The 27,426-nt window shown below is 46.2% G+C and overlaps 1 protein-coding gene and 1 long non-coding RNA gene across 3 annotated transcripts in view; one reads left to right on the top strand and one right to left on the bottom strand.

Moving 5' to 3' along the window:
* Positions 1 to 27,426, bottom strand: part of LOC116850194 (autophagy-related protein 16-1) — a 510,030-nt gene that overhangs the window by 448,466 nt on the left and 34,138 nt on the right. The window lies entirely within an intron of this gene.
* The window catches only part of LOC116850200, a 47,914-nt gene continuing 23,774 nt past the window's right edge, over positions 3,287 to 27,426 (top strand). The window contains exon 1 of the long non-coding RNA XR_004379278.1: positions 3,287 to 4,221. This is a non-coding gene — a long non-coding RNA (uncharacterized LOC116850200). The remainder of the gene's footprint in view (positions 4,222 to 27,426) is intronic.

The following is a 27,426-nucleotide window of genomic DNA, read 5'->3' as shown; positions in this document are numbered from 1 at the left end:
TCTCTCTCTCTCTCTCTCTCTCTCTCTCTCTCTCTCTCGGGGTACCCATCCCGTAGCTCCCACCGGGGTTGATCCCCTTTACTCGCGGCATTCATGAGAATCTGCGCCTCGGGGAGCGCGAGACGAACGAACGAACGAACGAATAAGTGAACAGACGGACGGAAGAAGAAAAAGGGGAAGTGGGGAGGGGAGCGGAGAAAGAACACTCTCAAACGCTCCGGCTTATGGCCGCTTCGCCTCCTCTCTTGGAGGAATCCCGCGCGAGAAATTCCTCCCCGGCGTACTCACCCCGTTTCGCCGGTAACTATCAATGGCATCCGGCTAGTAATTCTCCGAACGACTGCCGGCATACCAGTCCGTTCGATAGATAACGAGTAACGACATTTTAGGCAGGTATAGCGGCGCGGTAGTTACGGCCGGCTCTTACGGATTACGCTCTACCCGAGAGCGATCGGTGCGTTATATTTCATAGATTAAAATTAACATACGCGCGCGAGCAAGAGAGCGATGCAGATAACGCGTCTAGGACAGATATACACTGACTACCTGCCCGTCCATACTGACCACTTTGCCTCACGGCGTCACGAGAAATAGACCCCACATCGTCGCCGTCGTCGTCGTCATCGTCGTCGTCGTCGTTGCCGTCGTCGTCGTCGTTATCGTAACGCACGGTATACTGCGCGAAAGCATTCAGCGCTCATATATTTCTGGTTTCATTTACTCGTCCTTGCAATTAGGATTCCAATTAAAGCGTTATCAAAGCTTTCGTTGTAATTATGCGGTGCCTGATGGCCATTAATAATTACGTATTTACAGCCGGCACCGATATGTAATTTTCACCGCTCGCCTTTATTAAGGTTCAAGTGCCGGAGACGTAACCAACTTACGAGAGCCCATCGCTCGAGATCTTTTATTCGCGTGGCTTCAATTAGTCAAGACGCAGCGAGTAATTATACCGTATGAGCCGAGGGTATCCTTTTTCAACAACAACAGGATAGTGGGATAAATGATACGTCGGCCTTTCGTCAGTTCGCGCGAGCAAAGATTGAACTGCCGTGAAGATGGCAGGAAAGAAAAACTCGGATTTTCAGCGAGAGCCGGCGCGTACGGTGAATTTATAATAACCAAGTAACGTTCTCCACACTTTTGATCGCGCAAGAAAACGTCCAAGAAACAAATTATTCATTCCAACGCAGGCAACAGACTCTGATAAGAAGATAATCTCCCTCCGAGGATCCTTTGCGATTTCAAGATCATTAATTATGCTTTAAATAGGATCATAGATATTCATTAACTCGATGTTGTAGCTCGTCATCAAGAAGAATACAACAACTTATAATGAGCTCGGATGACCATGATTAATGACCATGCACCGAAAAATGTATTTTCGGACTGATCTCGATGCATCTTCGAGAACGGAGAGGATGAAAAGTAGATACACTATGTATCGCGAGTCTCTTACAGTGTTGAACATTAAATCTATAATTGTATCTGGCCACACACATCATTGTGTCATGTCGCTTCAACGAAACGTACTTTCTCCCGAGAACAGAGTTCAGTATTTACAACTGTTGATGGAACGGTTCATAATTGACAGCGTTTCGTGAAAATAGTAGGACAGGAGAGTAATTTCATACACTCTCTTTCCTCCTGCTTCCCTTTAATAGCTACGAGTCAGAGTGGCATTCTCGTAAATGATAGCAAACGTTAATGTGGCGCGCACGGAGCGACATTTATGCTCAAGTAGTATCTTCATCAGCTGCGTACCGTAACCGAACACCGCGATGACTTCTTTGTTCCGTGTCTAAGATCCGCAATGATGAGCCGCTACCGCAGATATTAACTCGCGCATACCCACGAAGGAAGCGTATTTGCGGTAACAACGCGGAAATACTCTCTCACCCTCTCTCACCGGAGTTTCTGTCAAGGACAAGTTACGTAGACTATGGGAATTATTCATGAGCAGTCGCGAAAATCGCCGGTCGTTCATTAAACTCCAGAGCATTGGAAATCTGCGTAGTCTATGCAAATTATTATCGCAATTAACGTGATCCTGAGTGTCGTAGGAGGAAGAGGAGGTCACCATCGTCTGGGACTTCGTTACTCCTCGCACTTTTGGCGGTCGCAAGTGTATCGAATGCACGTGCGAACCCTCGCGAGAACATTTTCTCTCCGAGCACTTTACCATAATTATTCCTTGACTTTGATCCGCAGTAACAATATTAATCTCATCGTTTGTTACAATAGACGAAACAAAGAAAGGAATAATTTGATCGCGAATGAAATCGCCACCGCGGAGTTAGTGATAACTAACCCCGTACAGTAATCCGACCGGCCAATAAACATACTTTGTAGCGAACGCTGTCCGTCATAGTATTTCACTTGCACTTTTGGCAATTCCAAAAACAGCACCTACTTTTTTTCTATTGCCTTTCCCGATCATCCGTTAAGCGTACGATGGAATAGTCAGCTTTAGGATTGTCTCTTTGATAAGATTGCGAGATTCCCCTTAATTTGCGAAACTAGTTCTCTATAAGTATAATTTTTGCATATATTATGTTTCTATCTACGCCATTAAACGCGCATTTCTATTATTATACCCAAGTAAAAATGTATCTAGTAGAGCAGATTTCAAGACTAGTAGCTAGATAGTAATGACTAGATAAGTTTTTTAGCCAGTCACCAGCTTGTGACTGGCTAAATATTCCTACTCAGTCTTTTGAATGTCAGGACTTTTGAATATCTAGTGACTATATCAATTACATAAATAATAGCTAGATGAAAAAAATTACACAGTAACGAGATAGAAAATCATCGGTAAATCCTGAATAGAAATTGGATATCAGAACTGTCTAATAACTGTACCAATTATAGTTAAAAGTTACTTTTTTGTATCCAGCTACTAGATAATTTTTTTGGTACAGCCACTAGGAGAATTGAGCGTTACATTCCTAGCTAGTAGCGATGTAAGACTCAACTTTTCTGTATCATTACTAGACAATAACTAGATTCAATTTTTGCTCGGGTAATTACGATAGCCTCAATGAGAGTTTGTCAAAAATTGGAGAAAATCCCGCAGATCTTACGATCTTATGAATTTTGACAGTTCGGACTTTAAACGCTGTGACAGTTGCGAGGCTCACGAGAGCAACGACCGCGTGGCCACAGCGAGCACGTTATTGGCCAGCCAATAACCACACTATATATGCCGCGGAGTGGGGGTAGCGAGCCGCGGGATGCCATCGAGTACACGCGAGCTGTCACTTTTAAGAAAAAGTCTGTAGAACGCGGCTATATTGTTTACAGTCATGCGTCGCGTCGTGACGCACCCCACAGTGCGCGAAAGGGGTAGTACCGGCCGATTCAGAACGCGGATCGATGCAAACGTCAATAATTCCGTTTGTAAACGTCGTAGCGACTTGAAACAAAAACTGTTGGAAAGAGGAAATTACTGGGTTTGCGACGGACATGGAAACGTCTTTCTGCGGAATAAGGATCAAATACGACGGAAGGAACGGCGACTATCGACATGAGGATATCTGTACTGAGAGAAAAATATAGTTGCTTTTGACGTCAAGTATACGCTTATATGATTTTAACCACAAAAATAGTTAGAAGAATCATTGTTTTAGTACGTGTTATTAGAAAGTTGGGTAAATGTTTACCTTTACACAGCCAGCTCCAAATGATTTCCGAGTAACCTTGATGTTGATCTTGACCCTCAAGGAGATCAATGCTATTGACCTTTATCGGCGCTCATTGTTTGTTAAAAAGTTATTAACAAAAAAAGTTTTAGAAGATGAACGTAATTTCTACACACAGTGTATACGGAAATACGGAAATATTTGCGCGTCTTCTATAGTTTCCGAAATATTAATAAAATAAGTAACACACACAGTTTTGTATGTACAGTGTCCAAAAATTACATTTATTTTATACAACTTCTTTTGTTAATAACTTTTTAACAAACAATGAGCGCCGATAAAAGTCAATAGTATTGACCTCTTTGAGGGTCAAGGTTAACAACAAGGTTACTTGGAAATCATTTGAAACTGGCTGTGTAAAGGTAAACATTTAAGATGGTTCTTCTAATTATTTTTCTGGTTAAAAGATGGTTCTTCTAATTATTTTTCTGGTTAAAATCACAAAAAAAGTATAGTTGACGCCGAAAGCAACTATATTTTTCTCTCAGTATGGACAGGGCGTGTACTATTAATTTAGGTAAGAAATAAAGTAAAATTATCAGTACTCGAACATGTGCCTCTAGTCCTGGACATTCTTATTACTTTGGTCTTTAAATACAAATATTTAAATTTCTAAAACATAAAATAAGTATACATATATTCTATGTTAAAAATTGTAATATTCGTATTTAAAGACCAAAGCGAATACTTCGTGTCCGGAAATTGGTGCTTCTATTTTGTAGACCAATTTGCGGTAAGGGAAATGTTTCGAGTTATATATACGGCTAGACCACCATTCGGCTCATATATACGTAGCTGCTTTATTTGTTGCTTATCATCACATCTTAGAACGCATCAGCCATTTAGAACAAATTAACAAATCCTTCCAAAGATACTACTTTAGTTAATTACGAATGTCACGGTTCCAATGCGAGCTGGTATAAAGCCGAATACATCCGAAGAAGCCACGGCGAAAGTATCCAAAGCACCATAACTTTCTTCTTACCGCTAATTAAACCGAGCTTCCCCTCGTAGAATGCACCGGAGACATTCTTATGTCGATGGCCGCATATATTAACTCTCGCCGTGGCGGCGGAGCGTCGGACGAGCGGACATGTCATTGTACCTTGAATGAGTTTATCGCGAGTGGACGTGCCACCGTCCGGTTCTGCCACGCAACCGGTCGTTTTTCACATGGCATATACGCCCCTGCGCGCCAGCCTCTACCTCCATTTCATTTTTGCGCGCTCTAGGCTACGCTGGTTCAGGTTATGGAAATGGGATGACTAACGACTAACTCGCTTCCTCGCCGGGTGTATATAGCAGTACCACTTTCTACCGGCCGATAACGGTAATCCTTGGAATTTGGGGGATACACTTCCGGTATAGCGGTCTGCCGGAGAGACGAAGACGAGAAAACGTTCCTCGGGAATTCCGCTGCGCTCGCCGATGAGATACGCGCGCGGTGAATATCAATATTGCGTGATAAAGTGTAACGACGAGCTTTCCGATGAAATTGATATCGATTCGCCCGCGGCGAAAAATTCCCAGCCGCCGACCAAGTTGCTTGAATTCGCTTAATTGCGACCCCAACAGAGCTAGAGAAAGAGAGAAAGAGAGAGACGCAACTTTTATATGCATTCGCGAAACGAGGAAGAAAATGCAGCCATGATCTAATTTCCAGATGGATGTAAATTAATACCGACGGAAGGGAGCACAGGTGCAACATAGGCCGTCACCCAGAAAACGCGAGATTGAATCCGTCAGGAGCGATCATAAAAAATAATTAGAAGAATTATCATTCGTTGTCGAAAATTATCTTTAAAGGGCCTCGAATCACGCCAATCTTGCGATACGTGCTGGCATTCGCCGGGGAGAAAACCAGTTGACCGAGGAGGTCGTTCTTCTTTTACGGCGCGCATATCCGTTCCCCCTCCCCTCCCTCCTTCCCTTGTTTCCCGTCTCTCTCTCTCACGGAAAAAAATCCCGATACATCACACACACTCGCTCCGCGTCGATTGCTCGACAAGAAATTGTCGAGGCGCGTTATATATCCGTGCCACATTGTTTTGAGCTTTGCGCAGAAACTGAAACGTCCAACTAGATCAAACGAAACGGTCACTAGAACGTAAACAGTTGTCGGCGCCCGTGTACTCGCTAAACGCGATTAAAAGAAAACTTCTGTCCGCAACTACGAGCCCGTGTGCCGTTGACAATCGAAACAAAGACGAAATGAAATTCCGCGGTCGGGTAAAAAGTGTATTCCCGCGCAGGCCGAATCGCCGGCGCTTATTAAATGCTTCGTAATTGCGTGAGCAACGCTCGGCGCTCTTCGAAGGAACAAAAACCGCCCCTAAGTGAATTAAAAGTGTAAAGGCGCCTGTCGCTTGCTGGGGAATAAGAGAGAAATACGGCGGAGCGAAAAGTCACTTGGTCGTGCCGCGCGGCGCCGACAGAAAGAGTTTAAACAGATGGTAATAGAGCAAATAGCCGTGCTAGGGCTAATTTGTACAACGTCACTTGCGTTATACGTCTCTCTTGCTGCCTCCGCATATATATTTAATATCGTCCCCGAGGGAAAACGCAGACGGTTACGAAAACGAAATCTGATGCGCACGTGACACCGCGGGGCTAGACGAGTGCGTGAGCTCGTAAAATGAAATTAAAGGCGCCGATAAAACGCAAAGCGGCATAACGCTAAGCGCTAAGCCGGGGAATATTTCGTACTATATTTACGAGATCGCGCGCGAGACACGCGCGAGATGAAGGAGAGCAGCATTTTCGTTGACATCGGGGAGCCCGCGTCGTGGCGAAAACGCCGACGGCTATGACATACTTCCGGTTTATGGATAATAACGAGACGAGACCAGTCTGCGCGCTTACAAACTGCGTGCATGCGAAACGATGTACTCTCCTTCCGCGATTCCCAGGGCTCACTCCCGACTCGACCGCTCGCTCATACCGAGCTCAAGAGATTACGTCGAAGAGTATCCCGTGTACAACGAGAGGTTCACGGGGCGAGGACGCCCTTTTACGATCGCGCACGCATCGGATCGGTGGCGTGTCTTTACAACGTCGAGATCTTTACGAGGCCGGCTGGTAACACCTTCATCGCTTTACCGCCTTGCAATTTAATTGAGTAGCCGTGATCGAAAGTCACGCATACACTGAGAGAGTAAAGGTTTTTGCTAATTTAACAGAATACCAGTACTCGTAACAAACTGGTTTGTTGATATGGGTTAGCAAATGACCCCATAATAACGTAGTGGAAGTGATTTGTTACTTGCAGCTTGCTGATCTAAGTGACACTTCTGTAATGGAGACATAATTAACCTAACCTAGCCTAAATAGACAAGAACAAATGCGATTTGTGTGTCAGGCAGTGTCTGTTAAAATGACAAATGATGAGAAATGATTTGCAGTGGCGACTGTTCGGTCTGTTTCCCTAATGATCATCGAACGTGCTTTTGTTCTGATAAACGAGAGATTTTTCTCAATGTAAGTGAGAAAAACATGTCTGATATTTACAACTATAGTCACATAGATAAATAATTAGTATAAATCATATAGTCCGAAAAATCATTTTTTTACTAAATTCTACTATAATGTTAGTAATAATAATCTTATATGCACGTTACTACTACCGTTTTCGTATTAGGACAAGCAAAAAATATAGTTGGAGTAAAAAATAACTATAATTTTAGTGAAACCAACCATTTTTTTTTTCTCAGTGCAGATCAGCAGCTGTGAAACGCCGCACTCGTTCGAGTTCCGTTCGAATTCCGTCTAAACGTTGATTTATCAATACGCGACGCGGGCAGCATTATTTTCTTGCGAGAAACTCAACGTTTTCTTTTTGCCGGGAAATATTTTTGCGAATCTCGAAAGCGCGCTGTACTTCACTTTTGAGAAAAACTGCAAATGGATTCGTTATCGGAACGCATTAAAATCGGACACGTCAGGTGGATCGATACGAATCACATAGCGAGTTTTACATCACTATGTCATTGTCATGAGCGTCCGGTAGACGATATTTTATTCGGCGGCGAAAAATCAATGCAAACAGGTTTGACGAGTACTGCATTGTGGCATCGCAAGTAGCAGCCGCATCGCCCCAATCACTCTTTCTCTCTCTCTCTCTCTCTCTCTCTCTTTCTCTCTCTTTCTCTCTCCGTTGTAATTTTCTACTTTACATTTAGTGTACAGTTAGATTCGCGCTGAACTGGCGAACTTGACGCGCATTATGCCGAACGTGTGATTAACATTTTTCACCGCAACAATCAAGTCCCGTCCAATTTCCTCATTCGTCTTGCAGTTGCGCTCGGCGACGAAAAAACTCAACATGTAAATACCCGCGATAAATAACCAACGATGCGTATCATTCATTAAGATGAGACACGGATAATGATTTCGCGCGAGATAGAGCCATAACCCTAAATAACGCTGTAATGTTTCCAACGAAAGCAACGGCCGTTAACGATGATGTACAACACTTACGCGTGATAAAGGAAAAATTAATTTGTATCTTCATTAATCAATCTCCCTCGAGTTGAGGCGGGATCCGACGGAGCGACGGAATCCGCGCGTGCGAATCCATCGATCAAATTTACGTAATAATTCGTACGCGATACGAATCTCCGACTGTTATTTCGCGCTCGCCTCTCCCGCGTAATCACTGGTTGGTGCTTTCTCTCTCTCGCTCTCTCTCTCTTTCGTTCCTTCTTTATGAAATCTATTTCATACGCAAACTGTAGCGGGCCCGATATTCCGAAGGGGAGCGATCTGGATTTATCTATTACCCGGCGGACATAAATTTCCAGCGCGATGAAAATACCGTCTCACCGCGTCAATTACTCCTGGAAGACACGTGGTCATATATCCTGCCATAACTTCGTCCTGAGTGGACTCGCCACTCTTCGGGTTGTCAAATAGACGTGATTATCGGGTCATTATTGCGGATCGAGCCTATTGAAGTATCAATGAATCGTCGGGCGAATATCGCCTGTTTAGCTGCACGCAATTTCGAGAGCCGGCCGGCATAAATAAGCCTGGAGTGTATAACAACAGCGGACCAACGGCGTTTCGCACGGCGCGCGGCGAGCCGCCGACGGTTTGCGTGTTGACGCGGCGATTTTCTAGCGTATGGCTCGAACCGCGCGTTTCATCCACTCGACAGCTCATCCTTGATTCTCCCTCGATCGCTCTCGGCAATCAACCGGATACCGCGACGCAAAAAGCGACGGAGGGCGGCATCGCCGCACGAAAGAAATTCGCAGAGGCGTCCCCGTCGCCGCGACGATAAATCAGGTGGCTACGAGCTACGAAACAGAAAGAGAGAGAAAGAGAGAAAGAGAGAGCAGATCGTCGCCGCTTCGATGGGACACGGAACGTGACAGTTCTTACCATATAAAGCGGCCTTTACGAGTACACTATAGCGGCCGATTCGCGATCGACTGGACGCGAGAAACTGGACGATCTGGAGTGCCGCGAGTGTGGGAGGAGAACGAGGGAGCGAACGAACGTCTCCTCTCTCTCGGAGTTTATCGCGCTGAGTCGCCGTAAGTGCTCTCGCATTGATCCTCTACGAGTGGTCTCTCTCTTCGGCGATAATGACAGCGGCGCACGAAAGAATCGGCGCGCGTTGAATTGTCGCTCGCCATTATCCCGCCAGGGAGACGGGATTTTCATGCTTCCGGCGCGCTGAGTCAAAAGGAAATAACGAGAGACGGAGGAGACCCGGCGACGAGATTGAGGGGGAAGGGGGCATAGGGAGGGAAATCGTCACTGCCGCGATTTCTTCACTGTCTTTTCGAACGAGAGGCCGGAGGCTATAAAAGGCCATGAAGAAACGCCCGTGTTTTGTCGCGGCAGCTCTCGTGTATACATCGACTTGTCCTAACAGCCCGGCATGATACGATATATTTCTCTCCCTCCTCCCCGTTTCCCTTCTCGCGAAATGCGGACGCAATTTGGTGCCAATATACGGATAATTGTGTCGCACAGTAGCAGGGACAGAATGGAGTGATTAGAGGGGCTCGATTCTCGGGGCAGATTTCGTGATAAGCGGATGCGCGCGTTCGTGACACTCGGGATTGCGCAATGGCGTCTAGAGCAGCAAGGGTAGTCGTTTGCATTGCTTGTTTGCACTCGATATAGGTATACGTATGCTACTGACGGTGGGCATTGATGCTCGACACTTGCCCTCTTCTCCCCGTCCCTCTCCACCGACAGAGTATCATGAATATTTACGTGACACCTCTCTCACGGTAAAATCAATGCACCTGCAGCTAGAGACGTTTTCGCAACGGCACCTCTGTCGCGAACTCGGCGAGTAAAGCGGCGGAGATAACTCTTATGTTTCCTTTTCCTGATCGCGAATCTGAAAGATTTGTCCGCGCAGCTACTTACGTTAATCTGAGAAGAGAATGCTCTCGGGGAAATAGAGGTGTGGAAAGTTCGTTTCTTCGAGACTTAACGCTTGAGCGAGAAAAGTTCGTAATCTGCCCCGTAAGAATGTTAGCGAAATCCTGCTGACTGTTTTATACTATTTTGGCTTATGACGCGCTGCTATCTATTTGGATAAATTATCAAACGCCTCCGCCGAGCTGAAGATGGCTTCGTGTATTATTCTTCTCATACTACTCTCAGAAAAATCTCATTGTAAACGTTGAGAAAACAGAACGTACAAAAGCCCGGGAGTCACATTTCATATTTGTCCGTCTCGTTACGATGTCACAAGCGTTTTATCGAAGTTACGTGCTAACACGTTACACGTTAAAATCACACGTAAAGGCAAAATTTTCCGGGAATTGCAATAGTTATTATTACTCATTACGCGTTAGTTGGGTCTCAAACTCGCCGGTGCGACAAAACGATTACCGAGGAAATTGCCCTTCAAAGTAAAACGCGCGCGCGAAATATACCCCAATGTGAGAGCAACAACGATGTTCTGCGCAAGACGAATTCGTCAACGCGACGACCCCGACGACCGGCTTGATGACGAATAAAACACTACCGCGAAGAACGACGTTCTCGCGTGCCAATTCTCGTTCCGTAATGTAAATTTTGCAAAGGTACCGTCGAAGAATAAGAAAAACCATCCTTCCCGTGCCTGCCGCAAGCACACGCGTATAATCTGACGGATGTGCGCGCGCGAGGGGGAGAGAGGGAGAAAGAGAAAGAGACGGCAGGGAATCGCGTAGATACGAAAAGAAAGTGGAATGAACTCTTAAATATTTCATGACGAACGAAAGATGTGAATTACGTCGTAGACTGTAGAAAGATGGCAGGATGTTCGAGGGCAAGCGCAGCGGGGGTGCGCGAGGGTGAACTGGCATCGAGGAGATGAAGACGAGGGCGAGACGCTGGGCGCTCCGTAAGACCGACCTCGGTCGGATATGTTGGATGTGTGGTACGGGCGTGGTGCGGCATATTACGCCGTTAATATAGTGCATATCGGGACGCGAACAGCTGCACTGGGGAATCACAACTAGGACGCGACCCTCTCCCCCTCTTCCTGACCTTCTTGAACCAAAAGACCTCTTTCCTTCACATACATATATACGCACGGGATCTGACTGCTTTACCCTTATTAATGTATGCGCTCTCTCTCTCTCTCTCTCTCTCTCTCTCTCTCTCTCTCTCTCTCTCTCTCTCTCTCCCCCCCTCCCCTTCTCTTCTATGGCTGCAATTGCAGCTCAAATACCACTATTTTAGAATTATCGGGATTACAAAGCGCAGACTAGATGGTGATGCTAACATCCCTTATCTCTGACCATTCTCACGTTGGAAGACGGGTTGGGGAGAGGGGAGGAGGTTATATTGCGTTAGTATGATAATGAAATAATAATCAAACGATAAGAAATGAGAATCGCGATTCTGTTGTCGAATGCATGAGTGAAAAGAAAGTCGGACCAGGGAAATACCACGATGTTTCGTTTTCCTGCGTAGTTTCGCCCCGTTAAAAATGGCGCTTTAAACCACCTCGAAATTTCGAGACCGACGAGTCGTCCATTATCCGCACGAAACCGTGCAGCAATCGAGGTGTAAGCCGCGCGCGATCGCGCGAGCCAGAGAGAACAAAGTTCGTAAAATTAGCGTAATAGCGCTAATACTTCAGAATGATCGAGCTCGAGAGCCCGCTCGCTCGTGCGCGCCAACAGAGAGTGCTCGGTGTGCTTAATCCGCGTCACTCAGGATTTAGAATTCCAGTACGCGTATCACACCGGTAATACAGTGATTATAGAGCGGGACTGTGCGTGAGAGACACCGCGCGATACGCGCACGGCCAATGTCTTGGAAACCTGTCGCCGTGCCGTAAAATCGCAATATGAGTTTCATAATGTCACAAATCCTTGGTTATGCGAGACGCCCGAAGCACGCGTTGCGCCCAATAATTGGATAATTTCCGTAATAAAATTTTGCCCTGAAAGGCTCGCTCGCTCAAGAGCACTCGTAAATTTCTATAATATTAATTCTCGAATAGTCGCACAAATATGCGTGTATGCCGACAATGTTAACGTTAATATCGCTACTCATTTCGCCAACCACACAGGAGGCAAGGCTTATAAAATCAGAGTTATGCCGTTATAAACGCTGAATGTTCCATTAGATTTGCACGGGGCTTCAGGAGCGCGTAGTAATTTGCGGCAGAGTGCGAGATGATCTTTGCTCGGGAAATATTTATTCGAATATCACTTCTTCTCGCAACTTTTGACACTTTACTGCCGAGCACATCGGCAATGAAATCTCGAATTAAAATTTCATCAGACCAAAGACCTCCGGAGCGTGAGATTAACTGAGAAGAATATAAAATTTATATCCCCGAAGTTAACAATATTATTACTCGCACCACGCGCCACTATATCATGCCGCGTAATTTCAAGAAGCGAGAATGTAAGAAATTTATGAAGTGTGTCTCGATCGATTACATTTCCCGTTACGCTTCCGAAGCTTAATGCAAACCTAACAAGCCTCTCCCGTATCGTTCCTACAACATTCATTAATTTCTCTCTCTCTTTCTCTCCTTTTTATTCGTTTCGTTAAATATTCTCACGCATTTTTCAAATCGCGTTACACGCTACGCGTGCAGAATCCGCACATGAAGAAAAAGGAAAAGAGATAAAAAGCACAGGTATCGCGCGCTTAAAACGAATAACGAAGCACCATTTATAAAGACCCCCGCCCCGAGAAACGAGATGTTAAAGTCGCGGAATATTAAAGCCGACTCGGAAAAGTATGATCAGAGCGAATAAGCGTATTACTGCGTGCTCGTACTTCAAACTTTTTTATTACGTCCTCTGGCGAGCGTATGCGGTAAAACGTTACGATCGAGCAATTTCGCAAATCCACTTTTGCAACAATTATAGACTTACCGCTTACAAAAGAAAGTAAAACCGAGATTGAGTTTCGCATATTTTCCAATTCAAACGCGCGTATCTTCTTGAATTATGCGCAAGATATTTCATATTGCGAGCGCGAATACACGATTTACGCATGCTTCAAAATTCACGCGTACACTAATGATTAAAGTGAGATAAATGATGTCGGCTTGAGCGTCTAGGGACGTCAATATTTACGCAGTTATTTAACAGAGGCGCATGAAAAGATTCAGTGGAAATATCTCGTCTTCTCTATATCAGTCACCTCTACCTAGACTTTACGCAAACATAAATTTAATTCAAGTCTCTTCAAGGTATTTGATGATAAACATCAAGAACTCAGGATAAATGACCGAATGCAAATATTCATCACATTTTCACGAGAGACGACTCTATCTCAAGTCCCACGCAAAACGTACCGTAAACTAGACACTCTTCGAGTCAAATACGTTCCTTCTTTACCATCTCTCTTTCTCGCGACATCATCAACCCTCAAAATATCGTTATTCCCGTCGGTATAATGGAAATGTTCACTTAAGACGTATCTTTATCACTTGCTACAGATACTGTCGTCAACAATAATGAGGCATTTGCATATCTCTCGACGGGACTAATCTTTCTTAATCTGTCGGCCCGTGTCCCTCGTCATGCTGGCAAACATAGTTACATAATCTTATTAATATATGCATATCACTTAACGCACGAAGGGATAACGCGCGTGACAGGCGAACATCCCTGCAATGAAAGTTAATCACATTGGACTTTGTGTGTTACACACACATGCTTGTGGGCTTGTATTTATAGATGTATGTGTGTGAGAGAGATATTCGAAATCGTACTCTCTTTCTACATCGGCAAAATTACAGAATTAACCGCCCTCACAATTAGAAAAGAAATAGTCGAAATCGTATCGATCTTTTAAATATAAACGACACATGTCTAACGATAAAAATGAGAAATAAGTGAGCAATGAGTAATATTTTTGGTACAGACCAAAAATATTCTGATCATGCTTTATATTCTGTGCATGCTATAAACATTTAAAAGAATTACGCACGATTTCGGCAACTCTCCTCTGCATACGTATCGATCGCAATTTACCATACATTTTTACTCACGCATAGCTTGCTTAATAGGTTATTCGCGGGCACGAACTGAAGCTTTCGACTGTGAATCGAAGCATGAAAGCAATTATTATCGACGGATACTGTGGAAGTTCGTTTACTACGGCGACGGGAACGGGGATATATCCTCCCGATGGGGGTTCATTTATACGGGGATATCGCAAATAATTATTCCACGCGATACATGAGCGCGTGAATGTTGGATTGGTCGGGGTTCTTGCCTAATGAGAAACGAGAAATCCAAGGTAGACGGCGACGGCGACGAAGCCCAGGATATCTGCGGCAGCGAAACTTCGAATAAGCTATACGCGCTGTCCTGAGTTCCGTCGAGTCGGTATCCAACAATAAACCGTCAACGCGAGCCAAGTTTTCCCATTATCCATTAACCTAATTAGACCAGATTTTGCGGTATTGGCTGTTCGGCGGAAGCGCGCGCGCGCTTCTAAGTTAGATACTCGCGAACTTATTGGTCGTACATCTACGTGTGGCACACGAAACAAACGTGTACACATATATAAGAAAAACATACGAGTGTGCCAGCAGCGTGCGGCTTACCACACGTATACAAATCTATGGCATGTCAATAAAGAGAGAACGAACAGAGAAAGAGAGAGGAAGAGCGATAACTCTCTTAGAAATACCATTAAAACATACGTGTCTATTTACATTTATATTATTGGACTTTCTCGAGGGAATTTGTGGCGCGTAACAACATTTTTGTGCAAATATGAAACGTGTGTCGTACTTACTAAATTATTGTTTCCTGATAAGGTAATTTCTGCTGCAAAAATTCTTTACCTTTCTAAATTCTAACATTTCTCGAGTAATAATATCTGATGCAATTCTAGTGACAAAAATTTCTTGTTATCAATCCAAAACTTAATTTATCAGTGTCTGTGTTCCTTTTTAGTTCATAATAACAATGCATCGCTATTTCTTTTTTCTTTTCCTGTTTCAAAGATAGAATTTTTCTATCAATAATGGAGCTGCGTCACGACAATACTTTTAAAGCGTTCAAAAATAAATTAGAGAAGTGCATGCGCTTGCATTTCAAAATAAAATCACGTTTTAATTTCACGGCGAATTGCAAATTATAATGCTCTGGATAATGCGCGTGCACGCGCGCGTACATTATTAAATCCCATTGAATATAAATTACAAATACCGAAAACAATAGGGAAGAGAGAGAAACAGAAGGAGATTCGTGTTCACGGTAGACTGTGTATCGTAAAAATCAGACGTATATATTCGCGTTTACACAGGCCAAGTGCGCTGATATAAATATCCACATCTTCAATATTCGCGTATTGCGTTGCACAATACGAAAGATATGACTCACGCATTGTTATCTACGATTAAATATATCATATATTATTCCGATTAAATATTGTTTCACCGATTTTAGTAATTGCTAATCGATATTTAACAAACAATGTCTGAAAAATCTGATGTTCTTCTTTCAGTTATTCATTTTGCTCAATCATGTCCAAGAACGTGTATACTCGTATGAAGTGAATCTTTCTTAGAGACCTCAATTTTGAAATTCAATCGCTAGAAGATAATTAATATCGACGATTAAACGATTCACGTGAAGAGAGAAGAGTCAGATTGCAATCGGTTGAAAAATTTGTAGGTAAATGGAATTGCACCAACCCTGAGGCGCACCGCATAAATGTGCATGCACGCGATGAGCGCACGCGTATTTTAAAGCTTGTACACGCGATTCTAAGGAACAAGGATTACCGGGATGAATATGAATCGCCATCTTCTACGCCGCGCCTTGCCGAACTTATACCCGCGTCCGGAGATGATATTGCGATCCGAATGCAACCGGCGGCCGAGAATGCTTTCGGGACGACCATTTTGTCAGTCGGCTTCTTAATTAACAACTTCCGAAAAGCGACGAGAGCCCGCCGCCAGAAGGATTGGAATGCGGGGAAGACGAGGAGAGTGTTTCTCGGATCCCTCTCTCACGGTGGATGGCACTAATTAAATCCCGGCGCCAACCCACCAAAGCGGACGCGACGAAAGCGGAGAGGCGGAAGGCAGCTCTCGCGCACTCTTAAATGCAATCTGCATTTCATTAATTCGCCCGCGATCCCAGAGATTTTATTCGTTCGTCTTGACGGGCGCCGCAGCCGCAAGCCGCCCTGCTACGGGTATCTCTATTTTGCGTCGTCTAATGCCTTTACAGACCTAAAATTGCCGGTGTTGTCAATAATCGCGAGTTAAAACGATCATCGCACTACTTGACGTTCATTACGAACGAGTGGGGAGCGGCTATTTGTTCATGTATCGAAGTATTATTATAAATTTCACGAACAATTAATTAATAATGGGATATTATATATTCGAGAGTTTATCTCTCCATTACGAATTTATTAGTTATCTGATCATTAACGAAAATGATAGGTCTCGATGCAACGATACGTTTCGCTATTTTGAAAATAGGCAGAGATATCGCAAATATAACTAGAAATACGGGCTGCATTATTACGTTGACTAATAGTCCTCGTAATTGCCGCTAAAGTATTAAATTTATCCGGCTTATTTAGTACCAATAATCGATCGTATCGGTCTCCTAGCCCGGCCGAAAAGCTTCGGATCGAAGTCTCGCGAGAGTCACGACCGCCCCTGTCGCGGCGCGAAAGGAAACAACAGAGTCCGTAAAAAAGAAAAAAAAAAAAACCACGACGACGTACTAACGCGAGAGGCGAGCGCGCGGAATTCATTACGCGTCAATTTTCGAGCTCGCCGATCGCATAAATCCCTTCGCGAATTCCCTAACGCGAATTTTACCGGCGCATCCTCGACACGTTCGTTCGACAACTAAGGCGTTTCACGAGCGCAATAAATCAGAACGCGGTTCGCGCGTTTAAACGCGCATAAATATCTAACGAATTGCGAGGCGCTCGCCCGAGATGTTTGCCGTCTGCGCCGCGAAAGTCGCGCTTTTTGCGTTCGGACGCGATTCGCGGAGGCAGACCCAGCGTTTGCGCGCGGCATAATCGCTCGAAGGCAGAGCTGGACTCTTTTTCCGGACGGCCCACGGGACCAAGGCGAAAATCGGTTAATCCCGACACAGCTGTACGCGAGACGGGAGGCGGAGGACGGCCACCGGGCGCTCTCAACGACAGCCAAGAGTAACGAGGTCGTAAAACCCCCGTACAGGTGGGTGGCTGTACGAGAGTCGAGCGGCAGTCGTGCGAGCGACGTTTCCTCCTCTCGTCGGCCGCTTCAGGGCCCCCTGAGGTAGCACCGAAGAGCACCCGTGCTCTTTTACGACGAATAAGAGTTCGGTCCACCGTCCACATATTGCACGCTCGAAACCCGACCGCGTTCGCAGGTTAGTTCGCTAGCTGGCTAGTTCCCTAGCTAGCTAGTTCGCTCGCTCGCGGCCTTATCTTCTTAGTGCGCTCTCACCATCTACCTGTTAAATTTACTTCCACGAGCCGGATGACCTCGTCCCATTAGTATTTTTCATGGAGCTGGAAAGCTAACTATGTCTGTGGGAAGCGGCCCCGCTATTATGCTCCATCTCTTATCGTTAGTATCCGTGCCATATATTCTTGAAAATCGCTTCCCCGTCCCTGTCGTCGCGCCTTCGATCGCCGGAATAAAATGGGACTGTTCGTTCGTTTCGAAAATATGGGATCACGCGGGACGCGGGACTCACGTTCCCCTCGACGTCGACGGGTCTCTTTGGGTCGTCGATTTGAGCCGCCGGCGAATCGGAGCCGCTGATAAACTCTTCCTCACGGAGCTTGCCGATAAGAGTTTACGACTCGCTTGAAAAGCGTCGTCGTCGGTAGCGAGAGCTAAGAGAAGCACGCCACTGGCGTTACTTAAACGCAAAAGCATGCTTGGCGAGGTTGGTAAGGTTAAAAGGTCTTCCAAAGGTCGAGAACACCTTTAAATATGGAACTAAATGCGAGGCGGTTAATTTTCCCCGATAACCACGTTGCAATTAAGCGACGTCTTACGCGCTGAAGCTGAGAACATAGAAAAACCGCAAACTACGTATCCGCTATATTCACATGGGGCAAGACAGACAAAATTCTCGTCTTCAACCATCTTATTAGACACGAGAGCGCATAAGAGAGCAGAAAGTGCATGTGTCAGAAATGTATACGTGTCAGAAATGAGATTTGAAGCCGGTCGGGAAACTATGAATATTGGACAGCAAGCAAACCAGAATTAACTGAGAGCGAAGGCTGCACAATCAAAATTTCCAAACATTTCGACCGCCGGAGAACTACCACGGTACAAACAAGTTTAAATTATCGACTCGACATCCGCGTGTACATGCACCAAAGTGTCATGTACTTATTGTTGCTGTGAACTAATAGTTTCCATCCGCCTGCCAATCGATCTCGTTGCAATATCCTATGCAGTATCGATGTCACTTATGGAAGTAATAAGGCCAGCTAACCGCGAGCCTAACCGATCCTTTCGTTATCGGCACAAATAACTTCGTTGAGTAGACCGATCAGAGACGCGATTATCATATAAATGCCCCAACTTTTTCACGGGTTATTACGTTGTCTAATGGATATGTTATGGGAGACTTGAACGACGCGACGAAATCCGCCGATACTATCGTGCCACGCGTCAAAATTTATGCTCGGACGTCATAAACTTGAAGCCGTGTCTTGAAGAGCGCGCGCGAGTAAGTCCCGAATAAGATCGTAGCTCCCTCCAAACACCTGCCACGACGATTTGTCATCCATAACAGAGCTTTCGGATCCGTTGTGTATTCCGGTTGTGCGTCAGAACAGCTTTCAGTGAGCGCTTTAAGGCACAATTTGTCATTTCTACCGGACACTGGCTCTTCCGAACAGGTCTTCATAATCTTCCTTACTCGCCGAATCGATTTTTGCCTTATGCCGATCTCACGAGCATGCGAATTATATGCATCCGACGGTATATAATTATCCGGTAACGATTACACGCCTGGCGCAAATATGAGAGACGTGTGAATACAGAAACTGCAATTTTCCGCACGCGTATCGCTAGACAGAAAAATGAATATCAGACCTCACGCGCGAAGAAGGCATTTTAGACGCGAGACTACGCATTACGCGCAGACAAACGAGCGTCTTGAAAAAGATATTCAATCGCGGAGTAGCGAGGTGAAATTCTACGAGGAAAGCAGTTTACCATGCTGAAAATCCTCAATGGTCCTGGGAGCCGCGTCAGCACACGCGCGAGGTGCAGCTAGTAAAATCAATGAGCGCACAAAAAGCAAACGCGAAACACAGACGCAAGTTGTATCTGGTGCGGCACATCTGGGATGCTGGAGAAGGCGAAAAAGAAAGAAAGGGAGAGAGAGAGAAAGAGGACATAGAAAGAAGGAGCCTTTGCGCTTTGCCCCGTAGACCTGCCTTCTACCTCTACCAATTTGCACCGTTGCAACTTGAAAAAGGGTGAAACGCGCGCTTTCGCTCTCTTTCTCGCGGTGTGCATGTGTGTGTGTGTGTGTGTGTCTCTATTTCCCTCTCGCTCCCCCCCACACCTCTCTATCCGCAACATTATTGCTAGAATGAGTAGGTGCTTCGTTCAAACGTAGCTGCACCGCTTCGCGGCCACGGCGGAAGAGAGGTACGCAGCGGGGAAATGCCAAAAGAAACTAAAGGGAATGGCGAAGTTGGAAAACCCAACGAGTTTTCCGGCTGCCTCGCTCCACTCTTTCGTCTTCGTCCACTCTCCTACCTTTCGCTATTTCATCGAGCGTCGGTGCTGTCAAATCGTTCGTATGGACGAGGAAGGGCAACGGGGACCGAGGTACTTTCCGCGAGAAGTTAGTACGCGGAGAAAAGTTTCACGGTTTTATTGATCACGCGAACTTTCGCCTTGGGCCTCCATCTCCCTCGCCTCCTCCTCCCTCCCCTCTCTATCTCTTTCCCTCTGTCTTTCTCCTTTAGCATCGCGAAGAATTTTGAAAAAAAAAAAAAAAAAATTTACATGGTCCAAAGCTACGCCCGAACGCTGATTTGGGATTCATTCATTACATCGAACTTCGTAGAACCGCCTCAGCGAGAGTTGTGCTTTACGCGAAAAGTACCGCTACTTCGCTTTGTTTTTCCATGGTGGACTTCGCCAACACTTGGAACAAAACATGGATCGATGAGTGGCTCTTCAGTTAAGAAATTAAACTGCGCGTATAGCGAAGCTCTGTGCGGAGAATATCAGCCTAATATATATTGCGATAGATTGCGGTGTCGGCAATATCGCGGTGTCATATACAATCGAAATGAGAGCGCGCGACTCGGTAGCTTAAATTTCATTAATGTTCTTTAAAAGAACCGCGCCGGCTGCGAATGGCGGCGTCGTCTCGCAACCGAGACAAGATTTATCCGCTGAATAGCGGTTCCGAATTTAGAATCGCGCCGGCGATGAAAGGCGTTTCATTACGTTAGCAAGCGGTAGTAACGCTCCAGCGACATGGAATGTGCGGAGAACGGCAGCGGGCGGAAAGAGATGTTAACTTAATTTTCAGCTGTGCACCGCGCGCGTCACCCAGACGCCGCGTCTTATCACCTTAACGTCTCGAGGCGGTTGCAGGACAAAAGAGAGAGAACAAACGTACATTATTTTCCACACGACAGTTCAATACCGATCATGGTTGTTCTATCAAGTGTACGGGTTCGATGCGTGTCCGAGAGTGATGGTATTCTCTCGCGAAGAGCAAGGCGCTCCTTTTTCTCTCTCTCTCTCTCTCTCTCCTTTGTTCTTATTCCATAATTAAAATCACAGTTGAAATTTAATATCACCCTCATAATTTTTCGAGCGAGCTCTTGCGCGTCGCGCCAGAGCGGAGCGGCCGAGAGAGCCACGTCGGGATTCCTGCCACGATTTCCGTATAAATCTGGAGGAATATAATTTTATAATATGAAAAAATTCCGAACCGGGTGACCCATATTTCAAGAGCGGGCCGAGCGGCGGAACGTCTCGTTAAATCAGGGCTATTTATTTTGGCCCGCACCGACAGCTCAACCTCGTGCCCAACCCTCGAATGACGCCTGGGCGCGCTCCTCAAAGAGGCGTGTGCAAATAAGACTCTCGTTTACTCGAGACAGAGAAAAAGATAGAGTACGGAGGAAGGCAGGGGACTTGGACGGGCGGGAAAGAGTTCCACATCGTCGCGATATCTCGTTGCGTTTCGCGTCGCTTAAAGTGATTTCTGCATTATAACGCAACGCGACGTCTCGGCGGAATAGTAAATTCTGTGCAGAGATTGCGCCGCCATAAAGAATCTGCATAATCTCACGGCGGTCATAACCTTGTCGACGACAAATATTTTTACGCGCCGAGCATTTCGTAAAGGAATAAGCCCACCGCCTTCTCGTTATAAAGGCGCGCATTATGGGGCTCTTTGCAGTCGCTTACGCGACATTTGTTGATGTTTCTGCATCTTCAGATCAAACGTGTGGTAACAAAAACTCACGGCTATCGCGCACCTTGACGTTTGAATATAGCTTTCGCATTTTCGCCAAATGCGCGTTGCTGTGCGCGGAAATATTTACGCGCGTAAATAGAAATATTTAACGCTCCGCTGCTTTATTACGGGCCCCCGCGTAAAAGGGTAAAACGTTGGAAAGAGCTAAAATTTATGCTTCGCAGGCGAGTCTCACAGTTTACCGTAACGCGCTTTAAATGCAAGCATCTTGAAATATTACCGGTGAAAAGTTCACTCGTATAAAGTACCCGATGCGCGCCGAATCTTTCATAAGTAGATTTACGTGCGAAAATTCGCGACTATTTATGAACTCGAACGTTTCCCCCCCTCTTTTTTAAAGGAACGTCGGGCCGTTTGACACGCTTCAAAATATTTACGCGGATTTACATTCTCGCGAAAAATATTTATACGCCCGAAGCTTACGCCCCGTGATATCGACGCTATCAGCCGTCGAGTTGAGTTCGTGCCGCGCAAAATGCAACGTATTAATCAAAAGGCATTTCAAGCGAACGTGGTACACCTAAGTGATTTAGTGGCATCGTAACTTGGCGAGAAAATAAAATTTGCCGTGACTTATAGACGAAAACTAAACGAGACAAAAAATGTTTCGGATAAACGTTTTTTGTCTCGATAAGAAGAATGAAGCCGAGCAACATTTGCATTCACTTGCCATTTAAATTCCATTTTCTTCCCGCCACGTAGATGTTTTGCATCGAGCCATAAATTTTAAAAAGAACGTAACTGCGTTCCGCAAAGAGCTTTCGAGATATCCACTCATGCAACACCGCGCTGAGACAACTTGTACGGATTGTCTCAATTAAATAATACTTCACACACATGTACACACATGATGCAAACTTCAACGCGGCAAGCCAACGGCACGATCCCGAAATAGTACGAAAAGCAAGAGATAGAATTCTGATTTCGCGCCGAACGGTCGCGTTTCCCATGTTGCTTTTTCCTCCCGTCGTGGCGCGAGAAATTTTTGCCGCGCTCGTCGTTCACGCAAAACATCTTGACGGTGTAATTTGTACCACGTCGCGCTCAAGCACAGCGTAAAACGCGCGCGAGCGCGTGATAACCACTTGAAAAAGAAGAATTAAAAAAACGAACGAGGGGGGAATGAACAAGGCGATAATGAGATGCGAAATGCAGCCGTTTTAAAATAAGGGAACCTTGAACCGCGTCCTCGTCGTTGTCGTGCTCGATCACTTGCATCGCTTGCACGGCTTGCACCGCCTGCATCGCTCGGGCGAGCGCATGCATGTTGCATAATGCAGCGCTTTAGCCGGGCGATAACTTATCCAATCACCGCACTGTCAGTTATAATCAACCGATTCCATTACCCATCGATTTATCTTAATGAAACGTGACCGTTATTTATCACTATTTTCAATCGCGGGCATCGGCCGCGGATTTTTTCGGCGGCGCAGCTTTTCCACGCTCTACAATATAACAAGGAATAAAAAGGTGGGAAAAAAGAGAACGAAAGAAGAAAAAAGCGGATAAAAAGTGAATGAGCGGGAAGCGCAATAAGGTCAAATTCTGCGTGTCGGGGGAGGGAAGTTGCGCGCGCGGAACAGTCGTGTCGTGGTCGGTGCGCGCTGCGCTTCGGCGTGCCCATCTGACAAGTAATGGTGCATAACTCATGACCGGATAAATGGAATGCCCGCGAGCAGATCCAGAAAGGTACAAATCGAGCAGATCAATTTGCTTTCATCAGAGTACAATGCAACGAGTAATCATGCTACAGACGGATTCTATTTAGATACACACCCGCGATTTGCGAGCGCGATGTTTTTGTAATTATCGGCGTTTCCCAACTATGACGTGGCGGGGCGGGAGGCGAGGGCTAGGTAACCAAATACATAAATACTCGATCGAGAGCAAACCGTTTGCACGTTGAAATTAACATTCCCCCGCCGATAGCGCGGCGCGGAGCAAAAATGATATCGCGAGAAAGTGCATTTGCGTAAACAGTAGTTTCCCGATCAAATTGATATTTCCATCAGTTTTAATACAAATATCTAGTTATTACATCAGAATTACATCATTTTACATCTATTAGCGCATATGGAATAATACACACCCAGCGTATAATTTCTATTAAGCGCAAGACAAATGTGCAAGTGCGAAATCGATTAAAACTATCCTTCCGGCGCTTCTTTTCACCGATTCCATCATTTCACTACTCACGCGCACGAACATCTCGCGACTCCACCCCGTTACGTCAAGACAACACGAAGTAAAATTGGGGAAGTACATCATACCGGAGCTACTCGCGATGCCGAGCACGAGCGCGTTCGCGCACGCTATAATTCAAGGGTATCCGTCAATAAGTCGATGGCGAGAGGCGAGGCAGGGAAAGATCGGGCATCCGCTTAGGTCGTCAGCGTGCTGAGTAACACCGCCTGTTATTACGCCAACGCGAGCGACGCATTAATTTGCCAGGCGTCCCTTATCAGTGACGTTTCATTTGTCACCAGGTTGTACCATAAATGTCAGCGAGGGTGGTTGCCGGGCCAGAGCCTTTCGAGCACAAACTCGCGTCTTGCGCGAAACGTCAGATGGGTGGTGACGGCAAGTCGGAGCGCTAGCGAAGTTCACGCTCGAGTACGAGACGACCGTCGTCGTTGTCGTCGTTGTCGTCGTCGTCGTCGTCGTCGTCGTCGTAGGAGTCTTAAAGCCGACGCGGTACTTAAATGTATCCTCCAGATCTCTTTTCTGGACTTCCGCTGGCGCATGTATCATACCTACGAGTAAACGACGAGAAGCGTTTGGCCGGCATACATACTATATCACTGTCTAAATTTATAAACGCCACACGGAGGTGTACTCTCTTTCAGGGCCCGATGTACCTCGGCACACAATACTCTTCTCTCCGCCCTCGTGCGTCCGCGAATTATTAAATTCGCAAATATTACGCTTCGACAGAGTAACGCGCACATGCAACGTGCCCGAGAAATATAGGGAATAGAACCGGAGAGGAGAGCACGAGAGAGAGAGAGAGAGAGAGAGAGAGAGAGAGAGAGAAAGAGGGACGAAGCTGAAGTCAATATCGTTCGAACACGATTATAATATTGTTGACTGCCGTCATGCTAATTGCGGCTGAATAATGTTGAATTATGTCGGCTCTCAGTAACGAACATGCGTCGCTCGATAGCACCCATCATTCATCCATCTCACGTGGGGGATAACATAATCCCCTAAATTCCGATTTCCATTTTATCGCAACATACTCCGAGCTCCGCTCCGGAATCGATAAAATAACAACCGCGAGCGCGCACGCTCCATCGATAAATTCCAATTTTTGCTACGTCGTGGAGATACGTTTCCAAATACATCGAGCACACCCGGATCTATGCCGGGAAGTTTATAGTTCGAGGAGGTAATATCAGTTTGCCCGTGCAGCGAGACGATGTAACTGCTCGCCAAAGAAACTTATGCGTGTGACACCGACGAAAGTTTAATTGGCGCACGTCACTGAAACAATTCGAAACCTTCATGCGATTCGCTCCGTGTAAAAACACGTAGACCTAGACGCGACATTCTTCGTGGTATCGACGCGTGTAACCAACTTTTTTCTCATCAGCACTCGTCAAGAAGGGAAAATACTATGTCTGTTACGCGCATGTTTAAAGTGCAACAATAAAGACACTTTTTCTCACTGTATACATCATCCACGACGGCAGTCCCCATGAAAATCCCGCGAGATGAGTCTTTCTCAAGGAACGCTCGCGAAGGGACGCGCACGAGGTGAATTCCGCCCGGCGATTCCGCCGTTACGTCGGCGGCCGAGTAATTAACCGATGTTCCGATTCGCGGAAGCGGAGCCTAGTATTCGCGCAGTCGGACCCCGGAAACCGCGGGCGATCGTGGCCGGAATCCAAACGCAATTAGTTACACGCGCGGTAGGTTAGGTGCAAGGCCAGAGCTCCTATCTCTTCCCCAAGCGCATACACACACCCGCCCGTCGTTCCCGGATACGCGCGCAGGTGTGTACACGTGTGCGTGTGTGTATATACATGCATATACATATATACGCACACGTGTGGCCGTAACGACGCAGGTCGTTCTCGAGCGGTCGCTCGAGCAGCCGGCAGCGGATCTTTCGCCTTCCCCCTTTTACGGTGCTTCGACCTTCCATCGCGGCTACCGGGTGCCTCTTTCCACCCTCCTAATTTCCAGCTAGTTAAATAACACACCGCCTGTACGGTGCAAGCGGTAAACACGAGCGAGGGACGCGCGGAGTCGAAGCGGATCCTCCTTGACGGCCTAATGATGTTCTCTCCCTTTAACAAGATTCCGCTGTCGCTGACATATCCACGATAATGGTCCAACGGGAAACGACACGATGCGAAAACGCTGTTCTAATTGATAGTAATGATACGGTGTCAGTAAAAACAGACTTGTCCGCAGACATAAATGATTGCGATGTCTGACTGCATCAGTGTGTTTACGGGTCGTGATAGCACATTGTGCTGTTGAAAGTCGAGTGCGAGCAGCGCTTCCGCGACTCGTGGGACATGAATAAACATCGTTGTATATGCGCGAGAGAAAGGTCAGTTTAGATGCAAATGTTTCAATAAGATTGTTGAGCTTTCGATGTATCTGTAAACGGCGTTATTGCAGGGACAAAAAAGATATGACCAGAGCACATGACCAGAGATATCTGGTTGCATCGCATTGGTTACTTTGTGTGATGGTAATGTGTAGAATCGATATGATTACTTTGGTACATCGATGTATAGTTGCGCGTGATTTGATTGTGGCAACCAGAAATCAGCTGGAGTTTTATCATAAATATATTCTGATTGGAGATATTGTCACTGCTACAACGCCAGTAGCTTAGCGATTGTCTTGGAGTTGCAGCGGTCACATAACTAGCTGGTCTCCGTATTTTATTATTAAATCTGGGTTGGCACAACCAGATTTATGTGTGGCTATCACACCATACTGTTTTTTTCCCGCGCGTGTGACAAATCCGTGTTTGATGCTCGCATAGAATAATTAATAGTCGCGTGGAGAAACATTTGCATACCGTCTGAGACGTAAGATCGCGCGGGAGCGCCGTGATGTGCCGAAAAGTGAGCAACACCGACGCGCGAAACATTACTCGGCGAAACGAAATTGTGTTCCACTATCAGGAAAGCGAAATTATTCCATTAAGCAAATTCCCGAGCACGCTCTCGTACCTTCAGCATCACCACGACGGGGATTGTTTTCCATGAACGACGGTGGAAAATTACTTTTCGCTCACGCGCAATCGCCCTCGCACGTTGCCGCCGTCGTCGCCAAGTTGCGTATTCCGTGCGCGGTCGCAATCTTGGCGACGGCGCGGTCTTGCCGGTGGCCCCCTCATTCTCCACCCCGACCAACCAGCCGACCTACCAAGCAACCAGCCAGCTAGCCAGCCAGCCAGCCAGCCAGCCAGCCAACCAGCCAACCAACCAACTAACCAACCAACTACCAAGCCCTACCAACTTTCTCACAGTTCGTGGAAACTCGCGGCTTCGGAGTCCGCGCTAAGTGAATGCATAAATTTCTCGCCGTTTGTTTTAGGCCCCCGACGCACCGCCCGCCATCGCGAACGCAATAACGCGACGTGTTTCTTTGTGCTTTACGACTCGCCCCGCCATCCCGGCGTCTCCGTCGTAAATGGGCTAATAAACAGACCCGGGTTTAATATCGACGAGGGGTCGCCTCTAGGGTCGCCTCTCCATCGTTTCTCCGTCTTCCACCGCGAGGACTGACGCCCCCGCCTTTCCAACCCCTCGCGA

This window comes from Odontomachus brunneus, unplaced genomic scaffold, assembly GCF_010583005.1.
Source record: "Odontomachus brunneus isolate Ranch 3 - 2012 unplaced genomic scaffold, Obru_v1 Obru_scaffold_136, whole genome shotgun sequence".
Classification (NCBI taxonomy): domain Eukaryota; kingdom Metazoa; phylum Arthropoda; class Insecta; order Hymenoptera; family Formicidae; genus Odontomachus; species Odontomachus brunneus.
Note: the sequence above shows the minus strand (reverse complement) of the source record. Positions and strands in the feature narration are given on the sequence as shown.